This window comes from Danio rerio, chromosome 24 (assembly GCF_049306965.1).
Source record: "Danio rerio strain Tuebingen ecotype United States chromosome 24, GRCz12tu, whole genome shotgun sequence".
NCBI lineage: Eukaryota > Metazoa > Chordata > Actinopteri > Cypriniformes > Danionidae > Danio > Danio rerio.
The window spans coordinates 19,730,679-19,740,874 of NC_133199.1; the positions used below are offsets into that span (position 1 = coordinate 19,730,679).

At 48.8% G+C, this 10,196-nt stretch overlaps 1 long non-coding RNA gene across 2 annotated transcripts; it reads left to right on the forward strand.

Moving 5' to 3' along the window:
- The first annotated feature begins 1,755 nt into the window (after positions 1–1,755).
- Positions 1,756–5,841, forward strand: LOC141380687 (uncharacterized). 2 transcript variants are annotated; one of them, XR_012399341.1, is made up of 5 exons: positions 1,756–1,827; positions 3,013–3,118; positions 3,236–3,306; positions 4,614–4,798; positions 4,960–5,841. It is a non-coding gene; the product is annotated as an uncharacterized lncRNA (long non-coding RNA). The 2 variants fall into 2 exon arrangements; XR_012399342.1 differs by having other exon boundaries at positions 3,236–3,302; positions 4,960–5,837.
- The last annotated feature ends 4,355 nt before the right edge of the window (positions 5,842–10,196 follow it).

Consider the following 10,196-nt stretch of genomic DNA (forward strand, 5'->3'; position numbering starts at 1 on the left):
TCTCTCCCTGGACTTGCAGTAGAGGCCCCAGGGTGCCCCCTGGCCCTCCACCTAGGGGCCTCTGACCCTAGCAAGCTACCCAGGGGTCCACCTCTCTCCCTGGACTTGCAATATAGGCCCAATGGTGCCCCCTTACCCTCCACCTAGGGGCCTCTTACCCCAGGAAGCTACCCAGGGGTCCACCTCTCTCCCTGGACTTGCAGGATAGGCTTCCAGGGGGCAACCTGGCCCTCCACTTAGGGGCCACTGACCCCAGGAAGCTACCCAGGGGTCCACCTCTCTCCCTGGACTTGCAGAATAGGCCCCAGGGTGCCCCTGGCCCACCACCTATGGGCTTCTGACCCCAGCAAGCTACCCAGGGGTCCACAACTCTCCCTAGACTTGCAATAGATGCCCAAGGTTGCCACCTGGCCCTCCACCTAGGTTCCTCAGACCCTAGGAATCTACCAAGGGGTCCACAACTATCCCTGGACTTGCACTAGAGGCCCCAGGGTGCCCCCTTGCCCTCCACCTAAGGGCCTCTGACCCCAGCTAGCTACCCAGGGGTCCACCTCTCTCCCTGAACTTGAAGTAGAGGCCCTAGGGTACCCCTTGGCCCTCCACCTATGGGCTTTATTCCCCAGCAAGCTACCCAGGGGTCCACCTCTCTCCCTGGACTTGCAGTATAGGCCACAGCGTGCCCCCTTGCCCTCCACCCATGGGCCTCTGACCCCAGCAAGCTACCCAGGGGTCCACAACTCTCCCTGGACCTGCAGTAGAGGCCCCTAGGTGCCCCCTGGCCTTACACCTAGGGGCCTCTGACCCCAGCAAGCTACATAGGGGTCCACATCTCTCCTTGGACTTGCAGTATAGGCCCCAGGGTGCCCCCTGGCCCTCCACCTAGGGGCCTCTGACCCCAGCAAGCTACCCAGGGGTCCACAACTCTCCCTGGACCTGCAGTAGAGGCCCCTAGGTGTAAGGCCAGGGGGCACCTAGGGAGCCTCTACTGCAGGTCCAGCAAGCTACTCAGGGGTCCACATCTCTCCATGGACTTGCAGTATAGGCCCTAATGTGCCCCTGGCCCTCCACCTAGGGGCCTAAGACCCCAGCAAGCTACCCAGGGGGTCCACCTCTCTCCCTGGACTGGCAGTAGAGGCCCCAGGGTGCCCGCAGGCCCTCCACCTAGGGGCGGCTGACACAACCCAGATAGCAGGCAGTAATCGGCCCGAGCTCGGTTGCCCTCCGGTGCCTCTGGCTCCGACTCGGCATCGGCGAGTGTTATCCGGGCCGAGTGCGGCCCGCAGCTCGCTTGCGCACATGCGGTTGTGATGCGGCTGTAAAGCACTGGCCCGATTCCGGTCAACCATATCCGGCCCGAGTCTGTCTGTAGAGTCCTGGCCGCTTCTGGCAAGGACTCGGCTGATGGCAACCGATTAAGTTCTTATTTTATTTAGTAATCTGTTAGCTCCACGTTTAATGATAATTTGAGAACATATTCATGGTACGATAGCAAAAAAAAAAAAAAAAAGAATATTTAGTGTGGATGGTCGCAATGTTTAGACGCAAACAAAACAATATTATTTATAAATAGATTATACATGTCATCTAGAGAAAAACTATGTAAAATTCGCTTATTTTTGAAATAGCACGCTCCTGTGCTGACTGTTTTTTTAAAGCAGAAGTTGGTTTCATAATAAACACATGCGTGACTAAACTCATGATCCAAACTCCAATCCAGACGGTGGCGGTAATGCTCCAAAAAGCTGGTTGTCAACCACCATGGCACGAAGATCACAAGAAGAAAAAGTTTGATTTTTCAAACATTTCACGTGGATTCCGGTCAGAAAGGTAAGCTCTTTACTGCTTGTGTACTGTATAATTAGCGAATTTAGAGCTTAAAACATTTCCACGGTGTTTGGTTGTAACAGCGTTTAGTAATTTAAAACAGTTTGATACGAAATGTAAATTGCTTTAAGAAACACGACTGGAGCTAATGTATGCTAACGCTAACAGTTACAAACACGTCTGAAAGTTCCTTTTCCTTTTACATGAAACGAATTTGTGTGTATGCTAACTGCGTTAAAGAAAGTTTCTGTAGACGAATCCATTAACGCTAACATGGCAAAACGTGTTTTTCCTGATTTAACATTATACCGTGGATGTTGAAAAAATCATTGTACAGGCGTATACTTATTCAACAGTATTAATTCTGTGATTATGTGTAAATAAAAACGAATCGTTTTGGATTAATAAAATATTATTGTTTATCTTGTTTATGCAGTTAGTCACGAAAAATGATGGAAACTCGACTGTTTACTATTCTCTTTAAATTATCCATGAGAAATATATCAGTGTGCACTTTAATTCATATGTGTTAGCCTATGTGAATCAATTATATCTTTTGTTCAAGCTGTAATGATCAGTTAATGTAAAACTGAACGTCTTAAAGCAGATTTTGATGTTTTTTTTTTTGTTTTTTATGTTATTGACAGTGATAAATTCTGATTTAAATGAATGGGTAACAATATTTGTTGGTTAAGTGTCATTGTTCTTGTTTAACAAAGGTTAGTGAGATCATTTTGCAGCACATCACGACCAAAGAAGTCAATGGAACACTCTTTTGAACGTGAATAGGCATGTTATAGTTGTGTGCTAAAAGTCCATTATAAGCTGTAAACTGCTGATACATTTTCAACATAGATTGAGCTTTTCAGACATTACATTACTAATTGCTTCACAAACAGCTGAAATGGTTTATTGTTATTGGCTATCATCATCATTAAACATTTTTCACAATGGTAGGTTAATCTTCATGGGTACAGAATAATGCTTGTCCTTGGCCATCTTACAAATCTATGTCTCAGATTCATAAGGCTGTCACTCTGCATGAATCTCCGAATAAATCTTGTGCAACCTTCTGTGTACTGATTATTTACACTATAGGTATTATATGCATTAATTAACTTTGATAGTATTTCAGGATTTGAACTTTTCTTTACGGGAGGTTAACAACAATGTGATGTTTTATTATAGATGCATATGAGGAAGCTCGACTCAAACATCCACACGCAACTGTGATTTCTGACTGGTAGACGGATGAGGATGATGATCGCCCGTCATACATCTAAAGACAGAACAGGTTTGTTTGCAATTATTTTAAACACATACATTATGTCATTGATCTATTACAACCTGTGAGTTTTGCCCTGGCACTATACTAAAGTGATGTTTTGTTTTGTAAATGTATCTGATCAAGGGACAGTATAGACACATCTATACCGTGATGAAGAAAAATTACTTGGAACAAAGAGGCTGGATAAAAGGCAGGTATGAAGATTTTAGAAATCAATGCAGCACCACAAGTACCATCACCATCAATGACTATGGCAGAAATCTTAAGACCACCATCAAGATGCACAGATACTGTACATTCCAGTACACCAGGCATGTCCAAACTACGGCCCGCGGGCCATCTGCGGCCCGCGAGGCTTTTTATAAATATCAATAGAATCTGGCCCGCTATACAAAAATGAACATTTATGAATTTATTCAATAAATAACCACCGGGTGTCGCTATTACATGCATTCAATCAAGCAGCAGTTCTTGTTATGATCTATATATCTGTCTGTCTGTCTGTCTGTCTCTATCTATCTATCTATCTATCTATCTATCTATCTATCTATCTATCTATCTATCTATCTATCTATCTATCTATCTATCTATCTATCTATCTATCTATCTATCTATCTATCTATCTATCTATCTATCTATCTATCTATCTACACACAGTTGAAGTCTGAATTATTAGCCCCTCATTGATTTATTTCTTCTTTTTTAAATATTTCCCAAATGATGTTGGAGAAAGACATGTTTTATTTCGGCTAGAATAAAAAGCGGTTTAATTTTTTTTATGAACCATTTCAAGGTCAAAATTATTAGCCCCTTAAGTCTTCAGAACAAACCATTGTTATAAAATAACTTGCCTAATTACCTTAACTTGACTAGTTAACTTGATTAACCTAGTTAAGCCTTTAAATGTCACTTTAAGCTGTATAGAAGTGTCTTAAAAATATCTAGTCAAATATTATTTACTGTCATCATGGCAAAGATAAAATAAATCAGTTATTAAAAAAGAGTTACTAAAACTTATATGTTTAGAAATGTGTGGAAAAAAATGTTTAACTCTCCGTTATACAGAAATTGGGGAAAAAATAAACGGTGGCTAATAATTTAGGGGGGCTAACAATTCTGACTAAACTGTATTTTTATATATATATATATATATATATATACACACGTGTCTGTGTGATGTATGTAAAATTTGGCCCGCGACAACGTTTTTTTTTTGCATCTGCCCCTCGGCCCAAAAAGTTTGGACACTCCTGCAGTACACCTATGAACATTTACATTCTTTGTTCTAGTGCAGTTTGAGATCAAGACAGAACTTATTGCATCTCGTGATGTTTTTGTAAGAATTGAAGACATCACTAAATTTGTTAAGGTTTAATGCAGCTAGAAAGTAAAGATCAACTAGAGAATATCAGCAGTGTCTAACCCACTGTTGTATTTACAGAAGTTGTATGAGAATAAGCTACAGGTTGATTTATACTAATCTGTTATTTTTCTTTTTTAGCACGACTGACTGAAGTTTTAAAATCATGCAACGTCATAAAGCAGCAGCTGGGCCTGATTCTCACAAAACCAAAACAGACGTGATGAAATTCCAGATGTAAACACATTTGACCTTCCTTTGGCCAATTTGATTTGGAAAAGCTTGAAAATCAACTAAAGGAGCAGCCCGAACAAATGAAGAAACTGGTAAGTTCAAGCTCTTGCTAATTTCAAAGTGTTTTAAGTTTATTTGTTTTTTTTTATTGTTTTTTTGCTTCGTAGGTAGCCTACTTTTTTCCTACTTTTTTCTTTTTTTTTTACATTAGTACTTGTTCACTACTAATTATCTGTTTATCTTTTAATCACAGATGGAGTGAGGACAAATGTCCATACCACACCACTGATAAAGAAGTGGAAAAATGCATTACAAGGTAGCTACAACTTGCCCCTGACAGGGATGGAGGAAGAAAGAAGAGAAAGCTAATGTATCAAATGTCTATATCACTATTTTGTTTTATTTTTTAAACAACATTTTTAAGTGTATTAGGATGTTCCCTGATACTTGAACAATTTGTTTCTTTCATTTGCATTTATATATGTATATATATATGTGTGTATGTGTGTGTGTATATATGTATGGTATGTATGTATGTATGTATGTATGTGTGTGCGCCAAATTCTGAAGAAACATCTTGATACATTTTTAATAAACGTAATACAAATAAAATTATAAATATAAAATTGCACAAGACGTGTATATATATGAAATGTATAATCATCTCACTCATGTCTTGCTGTTTGTGCAATTGATTTTGTTCAAGTTTATTTAAAAATAAGTTTGACTTGTTTGTTTATTATTATTTTAATGTTTTATTAAAAAATGTTTCAAGATGTTTCTTCAGAATTCTGCAGTACTTTTTACAAGTTTGACTTGTATATTTTACGGATTGTCATTGGTATTTTTAAGATGTTTCTTGCTATATCTTAAATTGGTTTCTATATTTAGGTTTATATAAAATTTAGCTGTTTGTACAAATTTTTAATTCAAGTCTATTGGGGAAAACAGGGTTGTTTTAAAAACATCTGTGTTTGTGTGTAATTTTTAGATTTTTTGTTTAAATCTTTCTGTGTGTCTTTATTGTGTTGTTTTATTGTTGTTTTTATATTGATATTCTTGTGCACTACAAAATTATTTATAAAATTTTAGTACTATTTTTTTCTTGCAATCAATAAACTATTAACATTTATTTATTTTGTCATTTGTCTGATTATTTTCGTTACAGAATATGTATGCAGTTTGCACTTTATTCAAAGGTTAAACACAGTGCTTACACTTTGTGTGTACATTATAGCCTGTGTTTGCTGTTGTATAAATTCAAATGGTTGTAATACCATACATCAAGTACCAATGTAATACTAAAAGGTTTTATAAGGTGTATAAATACGGAGTCGCGCCAGCTCCGGGCCGCAGCGCACATTGCCCCCGCGCCGATTCTGGCGCGGATGCGCAGCGTCGGCTCGCTTACGGCCGCCGCATCTGGCCCACTTGATTCGGGCTGGAATCGGGCAGTGAGTCCACAGGCATCCGGCCCGAGTCCGGCAGCCGGAGTTGGGCCGAGGGGTAAGTCTCCGGCAGGCAACAATCTAGCCGGAACTGGCCCGAGTGTATTTTGCTATCTGGGAAGAAAGCTCCCCTGGGGTCCACCTCTCTCCCTGGACTTGCAGGATATGCCCCAGGGTGCCCCCTGGCCCTCCACCTAGTTGAATATGACCCCAGCAAGCCACCCAGGGGTCCACCTCTCTCCCGGGACTTGCAGTAGAGGCCCTAGGGTACCTCCTGGCCCTCCACCTACTGGCCTCTGACCCCAGCAAGCTACCCAGGGGTCCACCTCTCTCCCTAGACTTGCAGTAGAGGCCCCAGGGTTCCCTCTTACCCTCCACCTAGGGGCCTCTTACCCCTGGAAGCTACCCAGGGGTCCACCTCTCTTCCTGGACTTGCAGAATAGGCCCCAGGGTGCCCCCTGGCCCACCACCTATGGGCTTCTGACCCCAGCAAGCTACCCAGGGGTCCACATCTCTCCCTGGACTTGCAGTAGAGGCCCCAGGGTGCCCCCTGGCCAAACACCTATGGGCTTCTGACCCCAGAAAGCTACCCAGGGGTCCACATCTCTCCCTGGACTTGCAGTAGAGGCCCCAGGGTGCCCCTTGGCCCTCCACCTAGGGGCTTTATTCCCCAGCAAGCTACCCAGGGGTCCACCTCTCTCCCTGGACTTGCAGTATAGGCCCCAGCATGCCCCCTTGCCCTCCACCCATGGGCCTCTGACCCCAGCAAGCTTCCCAGGGGTCCACATCTCTCCATGGACTTGCAGTATAGGCCCTAGGGTGCCCCCTGACCCTCCACATAGGAGCCTAAGACCCCAGCAAGCCACCCAGGGGTCCACAACTCTTCCTGGACTTGCAGTAGAGGCCCCAGGGTGCCCCCTTGCCCTCAACCTAGGGGCCTCTGACCCCAGAAAGCAACCCAGGGGTCCACAACTCTCCCTGGACTTGCAGTAGAGGCCCCAGGGATCCCCCTGGCCCTCCACCTAGGGGCCTCTGACCCTAGCAAGCTACCCAGGGTTCCACCTCTCTCCCTGGACTTGCAGTATAGGCCCCAGGGTTCCCCCTGGCCCTCCACCTAAGTGCCTAAGACCCCAGCAAGCTACCCAGGGGTCCACCTCTCTCCCTTGACTTGAAGTATAGGCCCCAGGGTGCCCCCTGGCCCTCCACCTAGGGGACATCTGCCCCAGCAAGCTACCCAGGTGTCCACGTCTCTCCCTGGACTTGCAGTAGAGGCCCCAGGGTGCCCCCTGGCCCTCCACCTACTGGCCTCTGACCCCAGCAATCTACCCAGGGGTCCACCTCTCTCCCTAGACTTGCAGTAGAGGCCCCAGGGTTCCCCCCTACCCTCCACCTATGGGCCTCTGACCCTAGCAAGCTACCCAGGGGTCCACCTCTCACCCTGGACTTGCAGTATAGGCCCCATGGTGCCCCCTTGCCCTCCACCTAGGGGCCTCTTACCCCAGGAAGCTACCCAGGGGTCCACCTCTCTCCCTGGACTTGCAGAATAGGCCCCAGGGGGCAACCTGGCCCTCCACCTAGGGGCCACTGACCCCAGGAAGCTACCCAGGGGTCCACATCTCTCCCTGGACTTGCAGTAGAGGCCCCAGGGTGCCCCCTTGCCCTCCACCCAGGGGCCTCTGACCCCCGCTAGTTACCCAAGGGTCCACAACTCTCCCTGGACTTGCAGTAGAGGCCCCAGGAAGCCCCTTGGCCCTTCACCTAGGCCACTCTCAGCCAAGCAAACTACCCAAGTGTCCACCTCTCTCCCTGGACTTGCAGGATAGGCCCCAGGGTGCCCCTTGGACCTCCACCTAGGGGCCTTTGACGCCAGCAAGCTACCCAGGGGTCAACCTCTCTCCCTGGACTGGTAATATAGGCCCAAGGGTGCCCCCTGGCTCTCCACCTTTGGGCCTCTGACCCCAGCAATCTACCAAGGGGTCCACAACTCTCCCTGAAATTGCAGTAGAGACCCTAGTGTAGCCCCTGGCCCTCCACCTAGGGGCTTTAGTCCCCAGCAAGCTACCCAGGGGTCCACCTCTCTCCCTGTACTTGCAGGATAGGTCCCAGGGTGCCCCCTGGCCCTCCAAATAGTTGCCTCTGACCCCAGCAAGCTACCCAGGGGTACAACTCTCTACCTGGACTTGCATTAGGGGCCCTAGGGTACCTCCTGGCTCTCCACCTAGGGGCCTCTGATCCCAGCAAGCTACCCAAGGGTCCACCTCTCCCCCTGGACCTCCACCTAGGGGCCTCTGACCCCCGCAATCTACCCAGGGGTCCACCTCTCTCCCTGGATCTGCAGGATAGGCCCCAGGGTGCCCCGTGGCCTTCCACCTAGGGGCCTCTGACCCCAGCAAGCTACATAGGGGTCCACATCTCTCCTTGGACTTGCATTATTGGCGCGAGGGTTCCCCCTGGCCCTCAACCTGGGGGCTTTTGACCCCAGCAAGCTACCCAGGGGTCCACCTCTCTCTTTGGACTTGCAGTATAGGCCCCAGGGTTCCCCCTTACCCTCCACCTAGGGACCTCTTACCCCAGGAAGCTACCCAGGGGTCCACCTCTCACCCTGGACTTGCATGATAGGCTGCAGGGGGCAACCTGGCCCTCCACCTAGGGGCCACTGACCCCAGGAAGCTACCCAGGGGTCCACCTCTCTCCCTGGACTTGCAGAATAGGCCCCAGGGTGCCCCCTGGCCCAGCATCTATGGGCTTCTGACCCCAGCAAGCTACCCAGGGGTCCACATCTCTCCCTGGACTTGCACAAGAGGCCCCAGGGTGCCCCCTTGCCCTCCACCCAGGGGCCTCTGACCCCCGCAATTTACCCAAGGGTCCACAACTCTCCCTGGACTTGCAGTAGAGACCCCAGGGTGCCCCTTGGCCCTCCACTTTGCCCACTCTCAGCCAAGCAAACTATCCAGGGGTCCACCTCTCTCCCTGGACTTGCAGGATAGGCCCCAGGGTGCCCTCTGGCCCTCCACCTAGGGGCCTCTGATCCCAGCAAGCTACCCAAGGGTCCACCTCTCTCCCTGGACTTGCAGTAGAGGCCCCAGGAAGCCCCTTGGCCCTCCTTCTAGGGGCTTCTGACCCCAGCAAGCTACCCAGGAGTCCACCTCTCTTACTGGACTTGTAGTAGAAGCCCCAGGGTGCCCCTTGGCCCTCCACCTAGCGGCCTAGGACCCCAGCAAGCTACCCAGGGGTCCACATCTCTCCCGGGACTTGCAGTATAGGCCCCAGCGTGCCCCCTTGCCCTCAATCCATGGGCCTCTGACCCCAGCAAGCTACACAGGGGTCCACCTCTCTACCTGGACTTGCAGTATAGGCCCCAAGTTGCCCACTGGCCCACCACCTATGGGCTTCTGACCCCAGCAAGCTACCCATGGGTCCACAACTCTCCCTGGACTTGCAATATAGGCCCCAGGGTGCCCCCTGGCCCTCCACCTAGGGGCCTCTGATTCCTGAAAGCTACCCAGGAGTCCACCTCTCTTCCTGGACTTGCAGTAGAGGCCCCAGGGTGCCCCCTGGCCCTCCACCTTTTGGCCTCTGACCCCAGCAAGCTACCAATGGGTCCACAACTCTCCCTGGACTTGCAGTAGAGGCCCCAGGGTGCCTCCTGGCCCTCCACCTAGGGGCCTTTGACCCCAGCAAGCTAACTGGGGGTCCACCTCTCTCCCTGGACTTGCAGTAGAGGCCCCAGGAAGCTCTTTGCCCTCCTTCTAGGGGCCTCTAACCCCAGCAAGCTACCCAGGAGTCCACCTCTCTTCCTGGACTTGTAGTAGAGGCCCCAGGGTGCCCCCTGGCCCTCCACCTAGGGTTCTAGGACCCCAGCAAGCTACCCAGGGGTCCAAATCTCTCCCGGGACTTGCAGTATAGGCCCCAGCGTGCCCCCTTGCCCTCCACCCATGGGCCTCTGACCTCAGCAAGCTACCCAGGGGTCCACCTCTCTCCCTGGACTTGCAGTTCAGGCCCCAAATTGCCCCCTGGCCCACCACCTATGGGCTTCTGACTC